The following is a 10,971-nucleotide window of genomic DNA, read 5'->3' on the forward strand; positions in this document are numbered from 1 at the left end:
GAAACAGTAAATGGAGGAGATGGCACAAGTGGAAGAGAAATCATAATCTCAAACTGATCTCTGAACATATAGTGTCTCTGTTGAATACGGAGGTTGCACAGAGGACTGATCAGATTAAGTTTCCTCTTTAATGGTAAAAAAAAAACAGCAAAGTGGAAGAACTATGGTGAGTAAGACTCATGAGAACTTCTCCCACAACTATGTCGTTATATATCTTTGTACCAGAAGAGACTCATACCCAGAAAGAGTAAACGAGTGCCTAAATTCCTGATATAGTATCTACCATGTGTTGAGAAGAGTGCCTGTCCCAGAGGAATCCCTCAAAACTATTACCTTAGGAAAGTGGTTTGATAGAGCTGGGGACTTGGGCTCAGGTCTCTGTTGAAGGCAGTCTTCTGTTAATCACCACTGCCTCTCCACCGTGGTTTACCCCTCCCTAAACCCAAATATGAACGATATCATTGAACGCAAAATGCTCTGGATTAAGGACTTCAAGATTAAGTTTCGGACCTATAAAGAAAATGAATGATATTTTCACTTGTCAATGTTCAAATTAGCATGTTCCATTGTCAGGAACACTTAGAACACACACAGACACACACACACACACACACGCACTGTATTTATAGTCATCATCTGAATTGTTTGGGCAGATTCACTAGGATTAGGGGCAATATGACTCTGTGCGTATGTATTCTACACAGCATTTGAGGCTTGGGCATGTTGAGTTACCTCATGCCTTTTGGCACAGGGGACCAAAAAATGTATTAAGTTCTTTCATTTTTAAACAATACGAAAGTATGAGTTTGGTATTTTAAAATGATATGTACTGTTTTGTGAAAGTGTCACCTTTTTGTTAAAAATGTCCACGCATAATTTTCCTGCTTGCTTTAAATGTGGTGTCCTAATTGAAAGCCTTTTGAAGTTAAATAAGCGTCAAATAGAGACTCAAAGAGTCTGTTATCACCAGGCAATTACATTTGGTTAATAACCTGGATGTATTTTCTGTTCACATAGGACAGCTTTGTAAAAGCCTTAGCATTAAAGGATTTTATTCAAAGTGACAAAGGAAACATTAAAATTGCAACACAATTTCCTTTATCTTCTCTTATCTAAATGGGGACGGCATCTGCATCATGACGTTACTCACCCAGAGAAGAGGAAGTTATATGATTTCCGCAGGATGACCTTTCCGCGCAGTGTGTGCTTGGCTCAGAATCATAATTTGGTTACAGACATGTTGTTTAAAATATATGCAGCTGGAAATGAGCAGGAAATCCAATTTTTGAACATATACAATAAAACATACAATTTCCCTCTATTCCTTATTTTTATCTCCAAATATCTGAGCCAAAAGTTGCCAGAGCTTTTTCTGTATCTTTTCATAATTTCCCAAATATACGTTGTCTATTCTTCCAACTGGAGTAAATGATAAAAAAACAAAAGCAAACTGGTAAAGCCAACACTAAATAAAATAAATAAATGAACATATTCCTTCAACAGCTAAAATCTACTTTAAAAAACATTTGTGAAATGCCAATTTTAATAATTTTAATAGTCACTATTCCAACTTACAGATTATAATGGACTAATTGATGGCACTAAGAAAATAAGCAAAAGATACCTAACTCAACAGCATCTCTCATAATAATGTACGTATATTAAAAAATACACTATATATGCAACAAAATTTTCCCTATAAATACTTAACAATTAATTAAATAAGTAAACAATTACAGTAGATTAAAGCTGTGTTTTGAGGTCCTGCTCAATATTTTATAATCAACCCAGAATTCTGCAGTTTGATACAAGTGCCAACGTCAGTGCAAAAAACGTTTATTGGCCACAATGTGTGGGAAACATCTGGATTGTGAGTACATCATAATACATTTAATTCATTAATTCATTAATTCATTCATCCTTCTATAACTATTTATTGCGAGACTACAATAAGCCAAGCATTTTTCTAGACACTAGGAAATGAACAGTGAACAAAGTGACAAATTTTGATGCTTTTGGAACTTATATTCTAGTGGAGATGGAAGATATATAAACAAATTTTCAGTAAAATGTGATAGAAATCTGCACAGAATACTGTGGACCTGAAATTATGTGTTTTTTTATCCACAGGATATTTGTAAATGGAACACCATACATTTTCCAATACTAAGCTCTCTCCACCCCCAGATCTGTACAAACCGCGTGGCTGCAGAGCACATTCCTTCCCAGAGATTTAATTAAACAAAGTCATTATCTTGTGGTAAGAATCACCATATATTTGGGCATTAGTTGAATCAACAAATGAAGAATAACATTAAGCAATTTTATTTTATCCTTTGTATTTAAATATCTTCTATCTTATATAAATACAAGTGAAATAAATCAAATTAAGGAGCAGAAGCCAGTAAGAGTGGGAGTTGACAAAATACACATACGTGGGTGCACATGGCAGAAGATGTAATCAACAATTTAGGGGTTATTTTTCTCAGGTTATTTCCTTTTTCACAATAAGTGCAAATTGAAAACAATTGCGATATTAAAGTCTCTTTTTTTTTTAAGTTGTTTCCTTATTTTTCTTATAATAGATATTTAATCCTTTAAAGCTCATTGCTATGTTGCAATATGTTTGGTAATATTTAAATTCATGTGAAATTAAATCACATTGCTCAAATTTTAATTATAGTTTAAACAATATTATTTTAACATTTAATATAACAAACACGATTTTTGGCAAACAAGATTGGCCCTGAGCTAACATCTGTTGCCAATCTTCCTCTTTTTTTTTCTTTTTCCTCCCCAAAGCCCCAGTACATAGTTGTACATCCTAGTTGTAAGTCATTCTAGTTCTTCTGTGTGGGATGCCACCACAGCATGGCTTGACGAGCAGTACATAGGTCTGTACCCAGAATCCAAACTGGCGAACCCCAGGCCACTGAAGTGGAATGCAGAAAATTAACCTCTTGGCCATGGGGCTGGCTCCAGAATCTGGTTTTTATATCTGGAGACGAACTTTATGAATTAACCCTATATTCTTTTGGGAATAAAACTATATATATGAAAGAATGGAGGAGCACTGTAAATATTTCAGTTATTTGCGCTTATTATCATGTTTCCATATATCCCTAGGTAAGAAAACATATTTTCCCCAGTTTTTCATAGTTTTCAGATTATGTGTTTTTCCAACCACAAAATCCAATCTTATATTGCAATGCCCATTAAGCAGACACATATGCCTCTGATTTTAAATATACATAATGCTCCTAAATCAACATTTTCCCACATGGCTCTGTTATACTTTTAATAATGACAAATAATTTATCCCCACATAATTGATGTGATTTACTTATAAAAAGGTATCCTGTCTCAAGGCTTTGGTCCCAGGAGTACAAGATAAAGATTATAGAAAGAAAAACACATGGTACTTCTTGTGTGGCTAGAAGTCTTCCTTGTTACAATTAATTTAGCTAGCTTAATGAAAAAACAATATAATTTTTCATGTTTGCTCCTCCATCAGTAAATTCTGACTCAAATGATTTCAGAAAACTTTAACATGACAAAATTGAGCAATATATCAAATTTACTTTACTAACCCATATTTTAGGCCAGTTAAACCTCTGAGACACATTCTTTTTTCATTTTAGCTTTCTGTTGTACCCTAGAAATCTGAAAAATATGAAATGTGGTCTCGGTTGTACAGGTTTAGGACTGGGAAAGTTTAGCATCATGAGGGCTCAGTCAAGGGAGAGGAATTTAAAGGAAGGGTGCCACTTACAAGACTGTTACAGCCTCTAGGAGAGAAAGAGTCGTCTTCGGAAATTGGGTTCAGAAAATATTTAGGCGTTGAAATGCCCTGAACTCTATTACCACTGAATTGGGAGAGAGTGGGGAGAAAAAAGAAGGGAGAAGTCTGCATTCGGAATAATTCACCCATTTCACAATTGCACTACGTGAGTGTGTGCGTGTGTAAAGGGATACAAAAAGTAGAGCAAGTTTTTTCTTTTTTTTCTTCTTTTATCTCCCCAAATCCCCCCGGTACATAGTTGTATATCTTAGTTGCAGGTCCTTCTAGTTGTGGCACGTGGGATGCCGCCTCAACGTGGCCTGATGAGTGGTGCCATGTCCGCACCGGCAAAACCCTGGGCGGCCCCAGCGGAGCGCGCAAACTTAACCACTCAGCCACGGGGCCGGCCCCTCTTCTTACTTTTAAAATAGTTACCTTAGAGTTATGTCGTTGACTGTTTTGTAGATTGTTATATTGAGAGGTCTATATATTTTGAACATAGATATTTTTCTTTTTGTTGTAATATAAAAATAAAACCCAACCCAAAATAGGAGATCTTAACTCCTTTCAGAGAAATAAAAAGAAAATCCACGTGTAAATCAATGACTGGTAAGTGGTATCCACGCTATAATGAGTGCCAGTAAATATTTTGCTTTTGTTTCATCGGTTGATTGGTTTAGGTCTGCAATATCTAACATAATAAGTTTGCTTTTATGTGCTCTTTTACAAAAAAAATGAAAACACATTGCTTTGATCTTCTTGTTTATATAGCACCTAACATGTATCGAAAACAGTTCAAAATATTCCTCTACGTTCCTTTGTGTTTAGAAAAGAGAATCGATTTTTGTATAAAGGGATGCTCTGAGGGAATCTCTATGCTATGAGAATGTTCTGGGAATTGTTTAAATGCTTAGAATTCACTGCTTAACACAGAAGCTCTTTGCCTTGATTACACAGAGATAATTACCTCTATTTCTTGTCCTTTTCTACTGCTAGTCTTTAAATGCATGTAATGTAGCAATGACTAGTGACACACAACAGTTTCTCTTTCCTTGTCATGCACTTACAATGGCGGTGGCAGTGGCTACATATAGGTCACTGTGTATGTAGACAAAAAATATCCGCTCGTCTGCCATAGGTTTGGTATCTCCCATCACACAATGTCTCTCAGTGTCAGTGTGGAAATCAAAGGGTCTGTTGGTCCTGAGTCTGCGGCTTAGCTGTGTGATAGTCTGCTCCAGGCTCTGCTCAATAACGGTTACCACATATAAACTACATAGGACACAGGGCCTTAGGGGACAATGTGACATATAACATTACCCCTAGCCTTAAAAGGCACATGACTTAGTCTGGTAAGTAAAAAGTAGAACTTTTTAGGAAGTTTAAAAATTTTTAAAAATGTGAAGGGATGGTAAATTGTCAAGGATGGATGTACTCAGGCAAGGGTCAATAAAGAGTGAATAATTTAACGGGGACTTGAACAAAGAGTGAGCCTTAGGCAAGTGGATTGGAGCAAGAACGGTATCCCATGTGTTCCTATTTTTACTATGAAACTGTGGACACCATTCTTATGTGTGGTTTAGATGAGACCATGAGAATGAGTTATATATTTGCATATTAATTCAGTAACTAATTTTAAAAGAAAGCCTAGTGATCTAATTCTACATATATTTCAGTCAAAGAGTAGGTATTATATATATATACATAGTGATAATTAATGATTGCATAACTAAGATGATAATTTTCTACTCACTTGACATGCATAAGTTTTACTTGGTAATTTTTAATCTAAGAGAATCAGTTAAACATGATGGATATTCCCATTAAAAATCTTGTCATAGAAAACTCATTTTGTATGGCTTGATGATGGATTTATTACAATAAATATGTAGAAGACTGTTTATGAATAAATTATCTGCTCCAGTACAAAATCTGGGGTAATTAAGGAGCATAACGACTGAGTTAGAATGCCATGGATTGCTTCTGAATAGGTGGGGAATTGAGTTGGTACAATGAATGTCATTGTTGGATCTAGAATGATCTGCCTGGTCTGTGGTCATTGACTTTAGTTATCAGGATTTTCCAACTAAAGCAAAGTGAAAATGGAGAAATAATTGCAAGACTGAGAGATACCATGTATTTAATGTGAAGCTCAGTGTATGGCACATGGAAAATTGTAAATCAAATAATTACCAAGTTTTACCCTGGAAGCAGAACTGAAACAGTGTCACCTTGGTTTTCTCTCAGAAATTGAATATTCATTTTACAATGATGATTAGCTTTGCAACTAAAAGTATCAGAAACATAGGTGACCAGAAAACTTTATGGTGAATTTTTTCTTATAAAATTAAATTTATTAGATATCAAAATTTTTAAATTTTTTTGTAACTGCCTAAAAATGTTGTTTTTATACTTATATTATATATATATATTATTTTATACTTATATAAAAATTTAGAATTCCTAAATTTCCTGTACAAATACTGGTGTGGTTTTTATCTCTTGACTGGCTTTTACCTGATGTGAGTGTATATATATATATATTCAATAAATGCTATCTCTATCTACTGATCTCTTTTGTTCATTTGTTTCTTTACAACATACAGCAGAGCCCTTGTAGCAAATCTTCATAGTGACAAAAGCTACAATATCTAAAGTATTATTAATGGGTCTATTTCAAAATCAAGACTATATTTTAGCGCAAGCAGCATATGTTAGTGTTATTACTGTCCTTACTAAGTGGAATGAGTTCAAGTGGTACTACTAAGGCAACTGCTTTGAAGCTGGTCTGCAGCAAGATCTGGATCTTCCTCTGAAATGTAAGTTAACACACTAATTTCTTCATCAATAGAGTCTTGATATCTATCTTGATATATATAGTCTTGAAATTTGCATCTAACATCTATATCAAGCATAAAGTCTTCATATCTACAGGTATATAATTTTTAAAAGCTGAAGTAAACACTATACTGGTTGCTTTCTCTGCAGGTGCTTTATATTCCAGCACAAACTCCTCATCTTGTTGAAGGACCAGCATTAATCTGTAGACCGTGATTTGAATAGCACAGTTTCAGAGAATCTAAGAACTGAGAATTGCTCCAATATTTATTGAAGATTTTAACTTCCTTGTATGATTCTCCTGAAGGCTCTCTTCCCCCTACTCTTATAAAGCCTGCTGATGACATCATTTAGTGCTTATAGAATTCTATCTTTTAATAGTTTATTTTTTAATCTTCAAAATTTCTTCAGTAATGAGTATAATATTGTCTTCAAAAGAATTTTCCACTTGCAAACTACTGCTTAACCCCTTTCATTTAGTTGTCATAAAGATGTTTCTTGGTCTCCCGTGCTCCTGTGGTATATGGTATCTTTGGCTACCTCTCTGTCCTCTGTCGGCTGGAGTCCAGTTTTCGATGGTTGTTATTCTACAGAATCCAGTTTTTGGTCCCTGCTCTGTTCCTTCCCAATTTTAATTAGCTCTGTTTGGTTTGATTAGTGTCTGCAGCTGTTCCTGAAAATGAAGTTGCTCTGTCCCATTGCACTTTATCCTCTTATTGTAATGGGCAGGCATTTTTGGTGATTATTGTTTACTTCAAAACCCGAAACTGAGCAGTCATTGTCAACCGTCAGAAGCATCAGTATGAATTCACACAGTACCTGCCATCTGTTCCTTTCATGGGGTCATAAGAGATCATTTCTGAAATTTAACTGCTTTTCTACCATTTCCACTGAATGGTGTATAAGCATATCCAATAATAGTCATCAAGCAATACACCTACATTTTCTTCATTTATGTACCTGTCTAATTAAATGCAGAAATGCTTGAAGCCTGCAAACAATGCCAGCCTCATAAACAATCAAGTAGAAATGATTTCCCTGTTAGGAAACATGAGAGCTGCTTCCATACAAACAGAGTTCTCTCTACACTCCCCGAGAGAAAACCGAAGCCTTCGGGAATGCGAGACTGTCCGCCGCACTTCGTCCTTTGTGTTCGTTCGGCTCATGTTTGAACATAGGGGTGTCTAAACAACCTATGATACACATGACAGAAATTCATAAATTCAAATTTAGAAGGTATAGTGCTTATTTTTATCTTTCATGCAATTATTTAGAGTATATGAAACCATTTTCTTGGTACACAAACTGCACTATGAACCATAAAAGTTCGTATTTTAGTCATAGAAACCTGCTTGGTTAGATTCAGCTGAGAAAGATAGGTTCTTTGAAATTCTTTCTCTGCTTTGACTTTCAACCAAGTTTTATTCCATCTTAACCTTCTTGGGAGTATATCGTCCTTTGTGGTTGCCATCTGCCACGACTCTGTGTTCAGACAACCAGCCCAAACCCAAAGCTACTTCCTTTATCCACCCTTTCCTCCTGCCCTGACATCTTTTTTCCAGGTTTTACAGTCGAGGTCAACTGTCCAAAGTTTATTTTTCCCGTCACCCAGTCTTGCTTCTCAAAATGTACTCTGTGATTCAACCTACATCGCAGCATTTATTTTGCTTTTCTTATAATTACCTACACTTCTAATTCTCTAATCTTTGAGATCTAGCCAATATGGCACATAAATATCTTCCAAGTCCATTTATAAATCACATTTAAATAAACACAGATATATTCATAATGTTTAAGAATTAACACCTATAACAAAAATTGTCTACGTACAATTAAGGAAGAGGTTATTCATAACATCCTATTTAAATTCCTCATATGTTTATTCAGTTCATGTTTTATGCAAGATGTTAAAATAGAGGTATCTAAATAATATATGACACACATGGACAGAGTCTGTAAATTCACATTTAGAAGATGAAGTGTTAATTTATTTTTATCTACTTTATTATAAAGAGAATAAATGACAAGCAGGAAAGTTGGGAAATAGTGGAGGTGTTAGAACTCTGTGAATCAGCTTGGTTAGTAAGTGGAGTTTGGAGGCAGCTGCTTGTCAATTTATATTCTTGAAGATTCATACCATTTAAATGTTGCCTAGAATTTCACCAGGTGCACAAAACCCTCTCAAGTATGATCAATTAAAAGTGCATGAATGCCATTTAATTTATCAACATCCAAGGAGCCTCACTGAAACCAGAAACTAGAACGGTAACTGTTGAGTGAAGATACTTGTTCGTTTCTATTTTCATGTGATAATTTAAAAGCACTGTATCGCAGATTAGACCATTGTTCAACATTTTAAGATTTTTGGGTTCAACTTCCTATATAAAATTAAATTTGCCTTTATGAAATGGACATATGATATTAAATACACAGAAAATCAATATTTTCCCACTTTCTTCTATGTAAGTTCATTACGCTTTATGAGCTGTGTGTAGTTTTTGTTGTTCTTCTTGTTTTTTGGCATATATCCTGCTTGACGTTCTCCGAGTTTCCTGGATCTGTGGTTTGGCATCTGACATTAATTCGGGGCAATTCTCAATCATTATTGTTTCATATATTTCTTCTGTTCCTTTCTTTCTTCTCCCTCTGGTAGTCCCTTAACTTGTAGCAACACCTTTGGTAGTTGTCTCGTAGTCCCTGGATATTCTGGTTCTGGGTTTTTTTTTCAGTTTTTGTTCTTTGCTTTTTGGTTTTCAAGGATTCTTTTGATATGGTCTCTAGCTCAGAGATTCTTTCCTCTTCTTTGTCCAGTCTGCATTCTTCATTTCAGTTACAGTTTTTTTTATCTCTAGCATTTCTTTTTGGTTCTTTCTTAGGATTCCCATCTCTCTGCTACATTGCCCACCTGTTCTCCCATGCTGTCTGCTTTATCCATTAGAGCCCTGACTATATTAATCCTAATTGTGTTAGATTCATGGTCTGATAATTCTGACATCCTTGCCATTTCTGTGTCTGATGCCTGCTCTATCTCTTCAAATTGTGGGTTTTGCCTTTTGGCATGCCTTGTAATTCTTATTGATAGCCGGGCATGATGTACTGATAAAAGAACTGCAGTAAATAGGCCTGTAGTAATGTGGTGGTGAGGTGAAGGGAGAATGGAATGGTTCTACAGTCCTGTGATTGGGTCTCAGTCCTTTAGGGAGCCTACGCCTCCGGACTGTGAACCTCGCAAGAGTCTCTGAGGGTTTTTTTTCTCCCCTCTTGGGTGGGACAGGGTGGCTAGAGTGGGCCAGAGCAGGGAATTTCCCTATTCCCTTCCCCAGGTCAGGTAGGCTCTGATAATACCCTAGCAGTTTAGGCTCTGGTTACCTAATTTCCCCTAAAGGCAGGACTTGTTAGGATCTTCCAGTGCTCTGGCATATTTCAAATGGTTCCTTTTTCCCTCTCCATGCCAGAAGCCTGAGGGGACTTTTCTCCACTTTTTACTGTGGGAATCTGGTCAAGCTCCTGGAGGTAAATCTCACTACATTGTTGGGACCTGCTGTGACTGGGTCCGCTGGAGTTTATAACTCCAAGTTGTCTGCACTGAGGCTCCAGCAGTTCGCCAATTACTGTGTGGGTTTTCATCTCCCAGCTCAAGTTCCCACGGGAGTTTCCATTCTTGAGTCTGTTCCTGGAAGCCTTGACTCACTGTATTCACCTGTTTCTTCAATCTTGGGAGCAATGGTTTGACCTGTGTCCTCCTTTCTCTTACTGATCCAAGAAGGTTGTTGATTTTTCAGTCCGCTCAGCTTTTCACTTGTTGTTAGGATGGAGTGAAGGTTTCTGAGCTCCTTACATGAGGAACCAGAAACTGGAAGTCCATCATTTGATTAATTTTGTATTTTAATCATTAAAGAATACTTGGTCACTGAATTTTTTTAATAATGAAAACGTTATTTTTTTAAAGTTGGCATCAACTGAAGTAAAACTTTCAAATATTTAGATGCATTGACTTATCAAATGATAATGATTTCCCATCTCCCCAGGTCTACACTTTGCTTTAACAAGGCTTTCTACCACCCAGTTCCTTCACTCGCTCATTACTTCTATCATTTGGGTTGATAAATAAAGCCAGATTGTGGAAATGGTTACATAACTCTACACATTTACTAAATATCATTGAATTATTTTTCTTCAAATGAGAGAATTTATAGGGTATAAATTATACCTCAGTAAAGTTGTTTAAAAAAATAGAGAACTAGACAAATTTAGTTGGATATAGAATCAGTGGATTTTTTTTATCATCTTTAAATATTATGCTCTACCAGTTTAGAAAATCAGTGTTTAATGTTATAGAATAACTTTTTTCC

The sequence above is a fragment of the Equus caballus genome, chromosome 8, assembly GCF_041296265.1.
Source record: "Equus caballus isolate H_3958 breed thoroughbred chromosome 8, TB-T2T, whole genome shotgun sequence".
NCBI classification, from domain to species: Eukaryota; Metazoa; Chordata; class Mammalia; order Perissodactyla; family Equidae; genus Equus; species Equus caballus.